Source organism: Schistocerca serialis, chromosome 1 (genome assembly GCF_023864345.2).
Source record: "Schistocerca serialis cubense isolate TAMUIC-IGC-003099 chromosome 1, iqSchSeri2.2, whole genome shotgun sequence".
Lineage (NCBI taxonomy): Eukaryota > Metazoa > Arthropoda > Insecta > Orthoptera > Acrididae > Schistocerca > Schistocerca serialis.
In genome coordinates this window covers 769,975,356-769,990,190 of record NC_064638.1, presented here as the reverse complement: position 1 = coordinate 769,990,190, position 14,835 = coordinate 769,975,356, and the positions used below count along the sequence as shown (strand labels likewise).

General features: G+C 41.2%; 1 protein-coding gene across 2 annotated transcripts in view; it reads right to left on the bottom strand.

Annotated features, from left to right (window-relative positions):
- Positions 1-14,835, bottom strand: part of LOC126482899 (uncharacterized) — a 387,862-nt gene that overhangs the window by 304,886 nt on the left and 68,141 nt on the right. Inside the window, exon 1 of one of the 2 annotated variants that reach the window (XM_050106577.1) lies at positions 8,239-8,332. The exons of the other annotated variant lie outside the window; for it this stretch is intronic. The gene's annotated coding sequence lies outside the window, so the exon portion shown is untranslated. Of the gene's footprint in view, positions 1-8,238; positions 8,333-14,835 lie in introns of those variants that run through there. 2 annotated transcript variants of the gene reach the window in all.

Genomic DNA, 14,835 nt, shown 5'->3' with positions numbered 1-14,835 from the left:
TTTTATAGTGAAGTACAATAGTTGGTAGCACTTACACATGATAAAAAGATTGAACATTTACAGATGTGTACATGAGGTTTCCACTGGGGAAAATATTTGTGTTGCAACTAAGAGCCAGCAAAATTTAATGTACACAGTTGTAGCCAGTGGGTATGAAAGGATTAATTAACCACTCATCTTGGAAACAATAAGATGAATGCATTGCCATATGTTCAAAAGGGTCTAACAAAGACGTCTTTTTAAACGATATGTGGATTTTAATACTTGACTATGTAACTGACTAATTGATTTTGCCAGTAATATACCACATACTTGAGTCGACATAGCGCGACACGCTACCGTGTATTCCTGGGGTATCGTATCAGCAATTTCGCTTTTGAGAACACTCATCTTCCAAATCAGAGAATGTGTTTGTCGATATCCAGTAAGGTCAAGTGCGAATCCGGGCTTCGGTTCTGGGCGGGTGGGCGGGGGGGAGGGGGAGTGCAGTCTGTCTCCCTCCCCTCAAATATAACTTGCTCTGAGTCCCATTTTTAACATGCCACACATGACTACGATTTTAATTATAACAATAAAATATAAAAAAGTTTTAATATAATAAGAATGCAAAAATTTTTGGTTACGGTAAAATATACGGTATATTTTCAGGCAATAATAATAATTTTTTTGCATCAGTGAATAGTACATTGTTTTAGTATAACGTCCAAGAAATTGCAGTTAAAAAAATATAATCATTGAAAAGCAAGCTTCCGAAAATTTGAGGAATACATGTCTCACGCAGTTAATTTGAGAACTACACCGTCAAATAGTTCGGAGACCGATTTTAATTCTGGCGTATAAGTAACTTCATCGCACGAACTACGATTGCAGTTTGAACTGACAACTATGTGCAACAGATGTGCATTCGACCATTCAGTGGTGAGCAGGCAGTATTAAGTTGTGAACGTGCGGCCGTAGTGAGTCAGAGATCACAGTGGAGCAACATCTCAAAATCAAGACATTCTCCAGAATGCCTTAAAGAAGAGAAAAGTGTGTGCAAAGTTAGTCCTGCACAGCTTGACTCCTAAACAAAAGCAGCTACGCGTTGACACCAGCCGCGACTTGATTGATATGTAAAACACGGACAGTCCTTTTCTGGAAAAACAAAATCGTAACGAGTGACGAGACTTGATGTCATCAATACAAAACTACTACAAAACGATAAAGTTTAGTAATTCACATGAAGAGTCAATGCTTTAACGACATTCAAGCCTATGTGATATACAAAGAAGGACTTTTGTGACGGTTTGGCTCTGAGCACTATGGGACTTAACTTCTGAGGTCATCAGTCCCTTAGAACTTAGAACTACTTAAACCTAGCTATCATAAGGACATCACACACATCCATGCCCGAGGCAGGATTCGAACCTGCGACCGTAGCGGTCGCGCGGTTCCAGACTGTAGCGCCTAGAACCGCTCGGCCACCCCGGCCGGCATTGTGACAGTTTCACATGGTTGTATGTACATTCTGTGGTGTTCGAGGTGGGGTGAGGGTGGGGGTGGGGGACTGTATAGGACACATGAAGCGTTACAGCCACCATCTTTATTTCCCAAGTTTTTACTAATCTTGTGTGGATATTTGTTGGACTGACGAGACATAATAACAACAAACACAATTTCATAATTTCCATAATATAAAATTGAAGTGTGCATATACAATCATCAGTAATCACTAATCACTACGACTGTAAGTTCTGGTCTGCAAGCTACAGCTGTGCGAGTGTGTAAACGAGGGGAATCCCCTTTGTTTTAGTCGTTTCTGCCTGCTTATGTCCGGGACGTCGGTTTCTCATTTTTTTCTCTTTTTTTCGGTTGATCTTTTCCTCTCTGTTTGCCCTCATTCAGCTCTCTATGGCTCTACCTGTGGATTCACGAAATGTGACACTTGGTCAGCTTGTGCTAATGCGACTTTTTCTGGCTGGTTTGTTACCCGTGAGGCCGCAAGACCATCCAAGCTCTCAGCAAGCAACTGGATACCATCCTGTATTAAACATGGCTTGTAATTTCTAGAAATCCTTGTCGTTTAACGGACTCTTAGTTTTCTTTTTAATTCATTTATCGAAAGTTAGCTGTGAAATTTGGAGAATGATATATGTAAAAATATAAATCAGTTCGGGATCATAAAGGGTAAAGAAACTAATGTTGTCTGAGGACGATTGGAGAAAGAATGATAGAAATGAACAAGGAGGTGTAAATTTGTTTTATCGACTGGGAGAAGGCTGTCGATAGAGTCAGCTGGCGTTTACTGCTGAGAAATTTAAAAGATGTTGGTACAGACTGGAAAGATAAAAGGTTAATAAAGGGAAGGTACGCAAGGCAAAAAGTTACTGGATACGGAATGAGGAGACGGTAGAGGTGAGCACTGGAAGAGATGCAAGATAAGAACGCTCGCTGTCACCGAAGTCACTCAAGATGTATAGAGAAGAACTGATAGGTAAGGCCACAGAGGATGCAAGAAGCATTGTAATTGGAGGAGAGAGCTTAAAGACTAAAAAATACGAGGGTAATCGAGCAGAGCTGGTGGGATCAGAAAAGGAGGTACCGAAGATGATGGAGATATTGCAAGAAGGTGAGATCAGTATGGAATCAAGATAAATACAGGAAAGACGTAAGTTGTTAGAATAAACAAGAAGAAAGCTCCAGTTAACAGATTCATAGTGGCACGCGTGACGCCTACACCTGAAGAGTCAGTGAATTTTAATCTGAATGTTTAATTGTATGGATTAAAGTGGTGGTTGCACCAAAGTTTTTTGTTTATCCTTTATGTCATAAATACTGTCTGATACAGGGAATTCAAGCTTTTGCTGGCACTCGTACATCTACGACGAACTGGCTTATTGATTTTGAAATAAAAGAAAAAATAATAAAAGCAAGGTATCGAAAAAAATTTGTTCCCGAATTATAATATCAGACAAATCACCCTTCAATGGACTATATTTTGAAACCAAGGTTTAAAGTCGCAAGAAAATAATAACTGGAAAAATGTCATGCCAATGGAAGCAAAGGTATTGAATATTTCCTAGGTAGTCGTAATTGCGATAATATTGACGCATAGAATTTAATTATATTACCGCTATATGGTTGGGAAGGAAAAGATAACAAGCATTAAAAGAAATTAATTAAGAAGCACAGATTTAAACATTTTATTCAAATCATTAATATTAGAAGCAATCAGCGTAGAACAAAGATATACAAAGCTTGTAATATTATCTCTGATACTCTTCCAAACGAATGGAGGTAAAAAAAGAAGGGGTGTGTCATTACGTCACAAACTTGAAGCGGATGTCCGCCACTTTGTCCGCCACTTTGATTGTGTGGAGACGTAGTTGTTTCACCAAAATTGCCAGCTTGGATTGTTTACGGGTGTACTAATCGATCCGAACATAATCTCAACTTTAAAGGAATCACATTTCATTCATAAGTGGAGCAATTCAAACAAGTTTTTCTTTTGTACACATGAATTAATATTGCACTGTTTACTTTTATTGTAATTGTTTTGTTTCTGTCATCTGACTTTAGATTTCCTTTACTTTACTTAATTTCCGTTCTTTCTATTCTGTCGTGCGTTTTTCATTGTCTTCCAAGTCGTAGGAGCTCTGACATCCGAGCCACACTGTTTCAACGGTCTTGCCCCCGCACAACACACGGCTACATAACCGCGCTGATTGCTGGGGCAGCATCAGATGCTCTAAATTCCTCTCGTCGATGATTATTATTCACTGGTTCCATTCCCTCCCCCGTTAAGAAAGATTCTGGCTAGAACAGGCAGCGCGTGTGGGTGAGTTTTATATGTTTGTATGACTGTGTGTGAGTGCTGTGTTTCCATTCTGAAGAAGGCTTTGGCTGAAAATTTTATTAACACATTTTTCGTCGTACCTGCCTTGTGCCCGGCATGTGAGTTGCAATTTATCCGTTTCACAGAATAGTTATTTCCTCATGAAATTTGTTGTAAATAATCCACTGCACTTCAACAGAGACAATGATGTACATAATGACAATACCAGAAGAAAAAATTACATTCATTATTCAACAGCAAGATTGTATGTAGCACAAACAGGGGTTCACAATGCTGCAACCAAAAGTTTTGGTTTCTTACCCACTGATATAAAATGCCTAACAGACAACAAAGTAAAATTTGAAACTAAAATGAAAGCGTTTCTCTTTCATAACTCTCCCTATTCTGTGGAGGATTATCCATTACCGTAATGCGTAAATCGTGATGGGTAGGAATTACTCACTAACATCTGCCTGTTTTTAATTAAAAAACAGAAAAACTAACAAGTGATCAGCATGGAGGCCTATTTACAAACAAACAAACAATTGTTTTCGATATATAATGACTCGTTCCATATCATAACTATTTATCGTGCAAATGATACCTGAAACATGAAACTAAAACACAAACCTCCAGATGTCAGACACTCAGATCGGTACCAAATGTTGTATCTCGATAGAATATCAACCAAAACTCCAATTTAGTTCGGGTTCGTACTATGTGCTGTCATCCATAAGTATTATGTCTGGAGTGTAGTGTTGTACAGAAGTAAATCATGATAGTTAAAAAGAAAGATATTTAGAAGGTCTGAAATATCCCTTAGGGGAAGAATGTTTAAGGTGAAGTGGTCAGACAGCCTTAAGAATGAAGATGTAACGAAGAAAACAGTAGAAGAAATAAGGTAATTGATAGTGATCAGAAAGAAGAAAAAAAACTAGGCTAGGACATATAATACGTAGGAAGAGAACTGGAATGATGGATGGCATTAGAAGAGGATGAACATACAAACAGACGAAGGAAGATGCTCAGAATAGGGCATGATGGGGAGCCTCCACTCCAAACATGCCAGAAGAAAGAGACATTAAAGAGGAAGAACACTGATTTGTCGCGTGTTAGAGGATATGTTAATAAAACTCGGGCTTAGCCTGACCGCGGAGGTCGCTCTAAGGGGAGTTTGTCGCGAGCGTCCCTGTGGCAGCTCCAAGGTCGGCGCGTGGCCAGCCGCTGCTTTCACCTCAAGACACGGCTGGGCCCACAACCAGCCGCCAGGCACCGCACGGCAACTTTCTTTCTACTGTTAGCAAGCGTACACATTGCGTGTCCATTGATCACGTTACCGACATTCAAGTAAAACTTGGATGGCCAATATGGATTTCCAGTTTCTAGTTTCCACTATTGTAACTTGAGGAAGGAAGCTGTCTTTTTCCATCCTCTTATGAAACGAATGGATCGTGTCACATGAAATCTATTTATTGGAGAAAGCTTGTCGTGGATGCCACACTGCTTTATTAGTCACAGATCTGCATTCGATTGTACAGCCATTCTTTTCTCCAAAATGAGAACTAGCTAATAAGCCACTTCGCTTGCGTGCCCAACAATTTAACGTTACACAACACCACGCGAACCACAAGATTTTTTTTTTCCATTTTAGCACAGCTGCGGCAGATCTGCAGGATCACACTCATCCTGCGGCTCACCGATTATGATCATCTCTTGTAAAACAGTACAATTTTGGATGTAGCAAATCCTGATCTACTATGATGTGTCTCTCATGTGGTTTCGAGAAATAGAGGCTCAGAGTTTTGTTAGTATGTTGAATATCACACCAGAACGCCGAGCTCTGGTGTTAACGAACAGGCTAAGGCTTTGAACCAGATGTTCGTATTCTGTTCAGGTCTCTTAATTTTTTCTGATCTTCCACTCAATACTTTCAGTGCTACAACTAATTATTTTTCTTCGCAAAGGAATACTAATAGTAGTGATAATCGTCGTGATACATGCGTGGCGAGATATAATCGAGGTATCCTAAGGAATCGTGATGGAAAGAAGACATTGTATCGATAAATTCGTGCACTTGAAACAGACATTTAATTGTTATTATTAATGGTGAAAAATACATCTCAATAATATTTTAAAAGGATGGCCCATCAGAAATAATTTTCGACGTAAACCACGTCCTTTTTAACACAGGTACGAATAGATTTTCTTCTGGCCCTGCAACAATATCAAACCATTCTGCAGTCGCTTCATAAATTTTTGACTTGTTGATGACAGTAAACATCACTAGGCAGGTATAATTTTGTACAACTTCACTACAAAATTCGCTGAATGTATAGACAGATAAATGGTGAAATCGTAATGATTTGGTACTACATGTCGATTACACATCGCAGCAAATATAACACTACCAATATCATGATTACTGCCAAAGGCCTTGCCGCGGAGGTAACACCTGTTCCCGTCAGATCACCGAAGTTAAGCGCTGTTGAGCTGGGCTAGCACTTGGATAGGTGACCATCCGGTCTGGCGAGCGCTGTTGGCAAGCGGGGTGCACTCAACCTTTAAGAGGCAAACTCAGGAGCTACTTGATTGAAGAGTGGCGGCTCCGGTCTCGTAAACTGACATACGGTCGTGAGAGCGATGTGCTGACCACATGCCCCGCCATATCCGCTTCCAGTGACGCCTATGGTCTGACGATGACACGGCGGCCAGTCGGTACCGTTGGGCATTCCAAGGTCTGTTCGGACGGAGTTTAGCTTTTTAATATCATCATTATTTTATTATTCTTAGTTTCCGAAGAACCATGACTCTTTCTACCGACACAAGTGTTCGCTGGAAGACCAGAAAAAAAATAAAATGTCGAGAATCGAAGGCCGCAGGGCAGATCACTGGCCGGTCCCGTAAACCGGATGCGCTAGAGCTGTTCCTCATCATTTCGTAAGTGGCATTCAGCAGATTCGTAAAACTTTCAACCACGGTTTCTCGAGAAGTGTATCGTACTAAAGCAGCATTTGCTAACTCTGTGTATCACAATCGTGCGGAAGATGAACAGAATTAGTCACCCATTGGATGTATTCATCCATTGTCAAATGGCTCTGAGCACTATGGGACTTAACATCTAAGGTCATCAGTCCCCTAGAACTGAAGCGCCTAGAACCGCGGCCGGCTCTTCCATTGTCAGTGGTCCTTACAGCGTTCATCACTAGTTCTTGGTAAGTAAGCAGAGAAGAGGTGGTATCGTAATCGTCTTGAGTACTGAACTATCCAGCAATGTTCTTGATTATATTCTAAACACACGCTTGGCATGTATCACTGTCGATGGCGCTTCGTCCGTCTGTTTGGTGTGTTAGTTGAGTTCATTTCAGAAGCATTCGTCAAACTCCTACGCAAGACACAGATGCGCACTTGACGTCACACAATGGGTCAAGAAGAGGAGCCACACCTTGATATTTCGAGGTATCCGAGGATACCCATGGAAATGGCTCATATATTTTATGTCCAAAGTAATGGCTAATTACGCAAATCAAACGAAATTCCACGAATACCTTTGACACCGGCCAGAGATCCAGCTAGTAATATTTGATTTACTGCATAACTGCCAGTCAACTGTGACGGCACGATGTGACGAAAAGGAAGATTATGTACTTTTGAACTGCATCGTCGCATTATTTTTCTGCACGCAGCAGTTAGTTTGAGATATAGCGTATTCGTTCTCCGACGACAGGTGATACTGTGGGCGATTTAACCACCTTACGCTGTTAGCGTCTATAAATGCTGGAGTAGACGTCTTCACATAACAGTTATTGCAGCAAGTACGTTTCGTAGGTCCATTGCAAAGAAATTTCAAAACTATTGCTAACAATACGAAATATGATAATAAGTTATTTAATAAGAAATTTCGTGTTGAGTATAAAAAAATATCTAAAAATGAATTGGAAACAATAAACCGTGATAGCTGATTGATAGACTTTTACTCGCTTTGATAAACAAACGTGGACGTGAAAAGCATTAACTTTTGATAGATTACAAGTAGGTGAAAAGTTATTTTGTTCTTATTTGACATTCAGCGCAACACTACCTGGTAGATAATTCTATCCGGCTTGCCTTCAGTAACGATGTGAAATACGTCACGTCTAACTAACTACACGAGTGGGTTCTCGAAAAACAAAAGACGGTCGTCACCCTGCTACCTGTTCGTAATTGAACACTTAATTTCTGATTTTATTGAGCCTATGTGTTTGAATCTGGTTGCACCTTGAAGTCGTATAAATGTAACGAAGCATACTTTTACTACTAACAGGTTCGTTTGTTCACATCGAAACATTATCAAAATTACAAACAATATAAATGATGATGAAGAATATAAAGCTGTTACGCCATTACAGTTCACCCTTCTCACACACCGAGTGGCTGTAACCACCTACCTAGTGTCGTCTACGTCCCTCCCATGCGCCCTCCGGACAGCACCTGTTGAACGTGCCTGTGATGTAACGAGTCGCCGGTACTAGTCGTCTTATGTCCACCACGCTCACGGCAATGCGGCCTTCAGTGTTAAGGCGGCGGTTTAGGAGGGGGCGGAGATCGTGGGGGGCAGAGAGAAGCAGGTGGGGGGAGGTAGCGTATTGAGTGAATGGACGTGGCATTTCATTAAGTCCCAAAAGAACTCACTAGCGCCTTACAAACAGCTGTTCATATTTGCGACCGGCAATACATATAATATTTATATTCCATAGTTTCCCTGAACCAGTTGCGGTGAAGGTCGTTATGCTTCATTAAACAAGACATCGGCTGTTTTTTTTTCCCACACGAGTTTCTGTTCTGGCTCCAACGACTTTGCAGTCGACACAACACTGAACTGTAAATTTCAGATTTTTCAAACTCGCACATGCACATTTATAGGTAAGTAAAAACAGTGATTCAACAGAAGAACTTATAAAAATTGATCAACCGTCCATCTGGCCTCGTCGCTGACCTAGTTCAGCCGTTTTCAGGCCTGAGAGGCCAGCGATGTGAGGCAGTGAATGTTCGTTACATTAGATAGTTTGGCGATCAGAGATCTACTAACAGGACACTATGTTGCACCACCAACTGCTCCTCCGCGCAGTATACAGTTGTTGTTGTGGTCTTCAGTCCTGAGACTGGTTTGATGCAGCTCTCCATGCTGCTCTATCCTGTGCAAGCTTCTTCATCTACCAGTACCTACTGCGACCTACATCCTTCTGAATCTGCTTAGTGTATTCATCTCTTGGTCTCCCTCTACGATTTTTACCCTCCACGCTGCCCTCCAATACTAAATTGGTGATCCCTTGATGCCTCAGGACATGTCCTACCAACCGATCTCTTCTTCTAGTCAAGTTGTGCCCCAAACTCCTCTTCTCCCCAATTCTATTCAATACCTCCTCATTAGTGATGTGATCTACCCATCTGATCTTCAGCATTCTTCTGCAGCACCACATTTCGAAAGCATACAGTATGTTGGAGTAAATAAACGACAGATGTGGTCTTCGTAGTGTGCAGGGACTGACACAGAGAAACAGATCATTTACAGGGGCGTCAAACTCCACACGTTCTGCGTGAACGTATGGCACCAATAGGATTGCGGGATACTTATGGACCTTGCATTTTCGACTTTTTTAACCCTTGTCATTTTTTCCTTTCTATCAAGGCTGTTTGTTTTTTTTGCCTATGCGTTTCGCTTCTTTTATGTATGAAGCTTCTTCAGTGGCCTGTAGCATATGTTTGTCGGCCGCTGTGGCCGAGCGGTTCTAATTGCTTCAGTCCGGAACCGCGCGACTGCTACTGTCGCAGGTTCGAATCCTGTCTCGGGCATGGGTGTGTGTGATGTCCCTAGGTTAGTTAGGTTTAAGTAGTTCTAAGTTCTAGGGGACTGATGACCTCAGATGTTAAGTCTCATAGTGCCCAGAGCCATTTGAACCATTTTTGTAACATATGTTTATTTTTATGTACATAATAAATGCATTATATAGTAGTTACAAGTATGTTACTATTTTACGTTTTCCCTTGTTTGTCTCTAGTTTTTTTAGGTTAGAAACAACACGAAACTTGTGCTGAAAAAATTGTTTCTGACCTAAAAAACAAGAGAAAAACACGAGAAAACGTAACACAGGTACATAATGGTAACTACTACATAATGCTTTCATTATGTATACGAAAACAAACATGTAACGCAGGCCACTGAAGATGCTTCATAGATAAAAGAAGCGAGACGCATAGATCAAAAAACAAACGGGAATTAATTTACAGAATATAGGCAAAATAATGTGAACGGTGGTAGTAATTAGATGGTTGAGTTTGACGGTCAACAAAACAGGTAAGGCACGTGTCGCGCTGGATTGTGCGTGTCCAGCACGGACTAGGCATCAGTGCAGGTTGTTTACGAGTAGCGCACACTTCGTATTTGCATTCCGAGCTTGAGCTCGATGTGCAATGAAAGAACTACCAGAGTCCCAAGAAGGGCAGTTTGTGGGGGCCCAATTAACTGGAGCATCAGTGACCAAGGCGGCTAACTTATTCAGTGTTTCAAGAGCAACTGTTTCAACAGTCATGACAGCCAACACAGAACATGGAAAGACATCATCGTGTAAATGTACAGTAGGCGTTAATCAAAAATAAATGACAGAGATAGTCGTACGCTAACACGAATTGTGTCAAAACAGCACAAAACTGCGGCGGCTAAAGAAACTGCAAAGCTCAATAGCCATCTTCGAGATCCCTTATCTATCAACACTGTCCGACGAGAACTCCATAAAGCGAATATTCATGGACGAGCTGCCATACCGAAGTCATTAGTGGAGACAACCAACCCAAAGGAGCGTAAAACATGGTGTCAGGAACTTAAATCGTGGACGGCTGATCAGTGGAAACACGTCATGCAGTCCGACGAGTAAGCGTTTTGTTATTTCCAACATCGGGCTGGGTTTACGTCTGTAGAAATCCAAAAGAAGCCCATAATCCTGATTGCTTGTTTCCAACGGTTAAGCATGGATACCCGGCGGGGTCAGGGAATTTCTCTGCCTCATGATGACTGGGAGTTGTGTGATGTCCTTGGGTTAGTTAGGTTTAAGTAGTTCTAAGTTCTAGGGGACTGATGACCATAGATGTTAAGTCCCATAGTGCTCAGAGCCATTTTTGTTAAGCATGGAGGTGGAAGTGTGATGGTGTGGACAGCCGTATCATGATATTCTGCTGGTCCTTTCATTAGTCTCAAAGGCCGTGTTACAGCCAGCGAGTATGTGAACATTTTAGGTGTCAGGTGCACGCCATGATTCAAATGATGTTCCCCAACAATGATGCCATATTTCAGCACGATAATGCACCCATTCACACAGTCAGGACAGTACAATCGTGTTATGAGGAGCATGCAACTGAACTGCACCATCTTCCCTGGCCAGCACAGTCCCCGGACTTGAACATTATCGAACCCTTGTGGGCGATATTGGAGCGCAGATTACGGAGCAGATTTCCGTCTCCCCCGTCACTACAGGAGTTAGAGAAGGTTCTGGACGAAGAGTGGCATATCATTCCACTAGAGACTATGCAATCATTATATGCCAGTATTCCAAGATGTTCAAATGTGTATGAATTCCTAAGGGACCAAACTGCTGAGGTCATCGGTTCCTAGACTTACACACTACTTGAACTAACTTATGCTAAGAACAACACAAACACCCATGCCCGAGGGAGAACTCGGACCTCCGGTGGGAGAGCCCGAGTATTCCAAGAAGAATCGCAGTTATATTACGGGCGAATGGGTTCAACCTAATAACCTGAGGACATCACACACATCCATGCCCGAGGCAGGATTCGCACCTGCGACCGTAGCGGTCGCGCGATTCCAGACTGTAGCGCCTAGAACCGCTCGGCCACTCCAGCCGGCGGGGTGAATGGGGATCCAACCCTTATTAATAAACGATTCCCAAGTAAGTACAGGTATTCACATTATTTTATCTAGCTGCTGTAGTTGTAAAGACGGAACATACCTCCATTAATTTTTTAACCGTGTTTCAAAGTGCTGTTTCAGCCTTAAACGTCTTTTTGAAACAACGCACTGCTTCTATTTTTACCTCGCTGTTATTGGTGTATTGGTCAGTTGCATATTGCTTGCACATTATACACTAATCTCACTGCGTCACCAATTATTTTTATGTGAATAATGATAATTGAAACCAATAGCAGGGTATTGTAATTCAACGGCGTTTATTCAAAACATTCCACCAGTTTCGACGCCGAAAAGCATTGCTGTTGGTTCCAGTTAACATTATTCAAGTACTTAGTGTTCGACTGTGGTCCCACTGTACTTGATGCGTTGCCAGAGATGCAGTCTCAAATATTATGTACTCATTTCGTTGTATTTCCGTGGATAGTGTTGTAAACGTTACAGGAAACGTATTTCATTCTTTTACATTTTCACTTTTTCACTCGCACAGTTTGGATGGAAATTAGCTTCCCCATCTTATTACAAGGCATTGGGATTTTTCCTTTCATAGTTCCTTTCGTACTGCGCCATTCGTGTCGTTCTGTTTCTAGGCGTGTTGTCACAAGGAAAATAATACACTACGATCAGAACAAAAGACACTTTATTTCTGTCGAACCTTCACTGCCTGAAACTTATTTAGAGCAAACAATATTGTCTTGCTTAAATCAGTCATTTGTTACTGAAAGGTTAAAATTTTACCTTAAGACAATAGCTTACGTGCGGTTATTTCTTCTCAGTATCTACTAGAAGTACGTGAATATTAGAGACGAGAGGCTGTATGAGATTTTCAGTCATATTTATCTCGAAACAGATCATTACCAGTCATACTTTACAATACTATAATTTTCATACGTCGTAAAATAGCGTCAAATAAGGGGCCTTTCTCCCGCTCATATGTTTCCTTTCCTATTAAACTTCTTATATTCAACGCTTATCTTTCTTCTTACACATATTTTATAGTTACAAATGGCTATAGTGGTAGTTTTGAGCACTGATGGCCCATATTATTAAATTCCTAAGTTACAACATAATACACAGTCGCAACCAATGGTGTTCTTTTACCAAAATTCCTGGAGCTGATATTCTAAACTAAGATGTTTATTATTAATTTGTTTGACCTTTTAGCCAATGATGGAGGTAGCTGACTTAACAACCTCTTCATCTGAAATACGTTGCTTTTCTAGTGTCCAGATACAACGCAAATGGAAGATTACTGGAGGAGACGGGAAATTAAACCAACAAAAAGTATAACCAATGTGCTGTGAAGATCGCGATAAGTGATGCACTATAGAAAAGATTGTGACTTAAGTAGTGTGAGTGTGTGTGTGTGTGTGTGTGTGTGTGTGTGTGTGTGTGTGTGAGAGAGAGAGAGAGAGAGAGAGAGAGAGAGAGAGAGAGAGAGAGAGAGAGAGAATGTGTGTGAGATATTGCGGAAAATATTGTTCTTTACGTCTTTATTCTAATTTGAGACTTAAGTTTTACGTACAAACAGAAGTTATTCATTTCTTTCGTAACTTTTAGCTATACTAAGTATGTGCGTGCATTCAACTAATATTCTTTTAATTATTGTGTCATAATTTTTACGTTTATCCATCTGAACTAGTTGGACAAGGAGGAGGGGGAAGAGGAGGAGATTAGTGTTTAACGTCCCCTTGACAACGAGGTTATTAGAGACGGAGCACAAGCTCGGATTAGGGAAGGTTGGGGAAGGAAAGCGGCCGTGCCCTTTCGAAGAAACCATCCCGGCTCAACTAGTAGTGAATTAAGTGTCATGTGCCATACTATCCCACTGGGAATTGACGCCATTATTATTGAAGCAATACCGTCATGATAGCGGCATGGCCCTGTATAAAAGTTCTTAAAACTAATAATATGTAGACTATTGTATTGTCTTTTCAGGTGCCTCGTGTAACAAAATGGACAACTGAAAGACAAAATGGACTCAGGACAAACTAATGTTGGATGGGAAATCGATAAACAGCACTGTCCTATCTCAACGTTAAGTGAGAGACAGGCTTAAAACAAGCAATGCATCGAATTCTAAAGTGGGAAGGGTTTTTACAGAGAGGTAGGGAAATATGCTGGCCTACCTTTTTTATGATATAACATATCTGAGGCATTTAGCGTTTATTCTAGATGAGGAATTGAAAATCAAGCACAGTTTTGATGCTGAACCTAAAATGCCTAGCTCACTGGACTCGCATTCGGGAGGACGACGGTTCAATCCCGTGTCCGGCGATCCTGATTCAGGTTTTCCGTAATTTCCCTAAATCGCTCTAGGCAAATGCCAGGATGGTTCCTTCGAAAGGGCACGGCCGACTTCCTTCCGCAGTCCGATGAGATCGATGATCTCGTTGTCTTGTCTACTCCCTCAAAACAACCCAACCCTAAAATGCCATTGGAAGATAGCCCGTCAGGATTTCGTAAAAGTAATCATCAAACAATTTTTCAGCCTCTCAGAAGACCATCCCAGTGACCATCAGCAGCATTTTGAGATTTAACAAAGATCTAATTCTGTTTTACAACAATCTGAAAAACTAATGGACAAAATTGGTTTGCATCCAAACAAATATTTAATGTCGATTTCACCAGTTCGGAAACCAATTCACGTTTTAGGACCTAAGGGCTAAAATAAAGTTGGCCGGGTGGAAATTTGGGGGGGGGGGGGGAGGGGGAGCGGCTATCCTTACAAGAAAGAGAATGGCTTACCATCATGAAAAAGGCGGACCTGTGGAACATTATACAGATTTCCTAAACCGGATTACCAAACAGTGGACATTTTCTGAAATGCTTGAAGCACTTAGAGAAGTTCACAAAGCCTACAGCAGATGATGCATTCCGCTTCACACTAGACAATGACGGTAGTCATGTAACCTCGACCACCTAACATTTTGGTCGCCAGCACCCTTCACATAATTTCCACACCACCATATACATCACATAAAATGCAGTTATTACTGTCTTCAACCGAAAATGTGACAGTTTCATTAAGCCAAACACTAACAAGAAGATAGCACCCTACCAA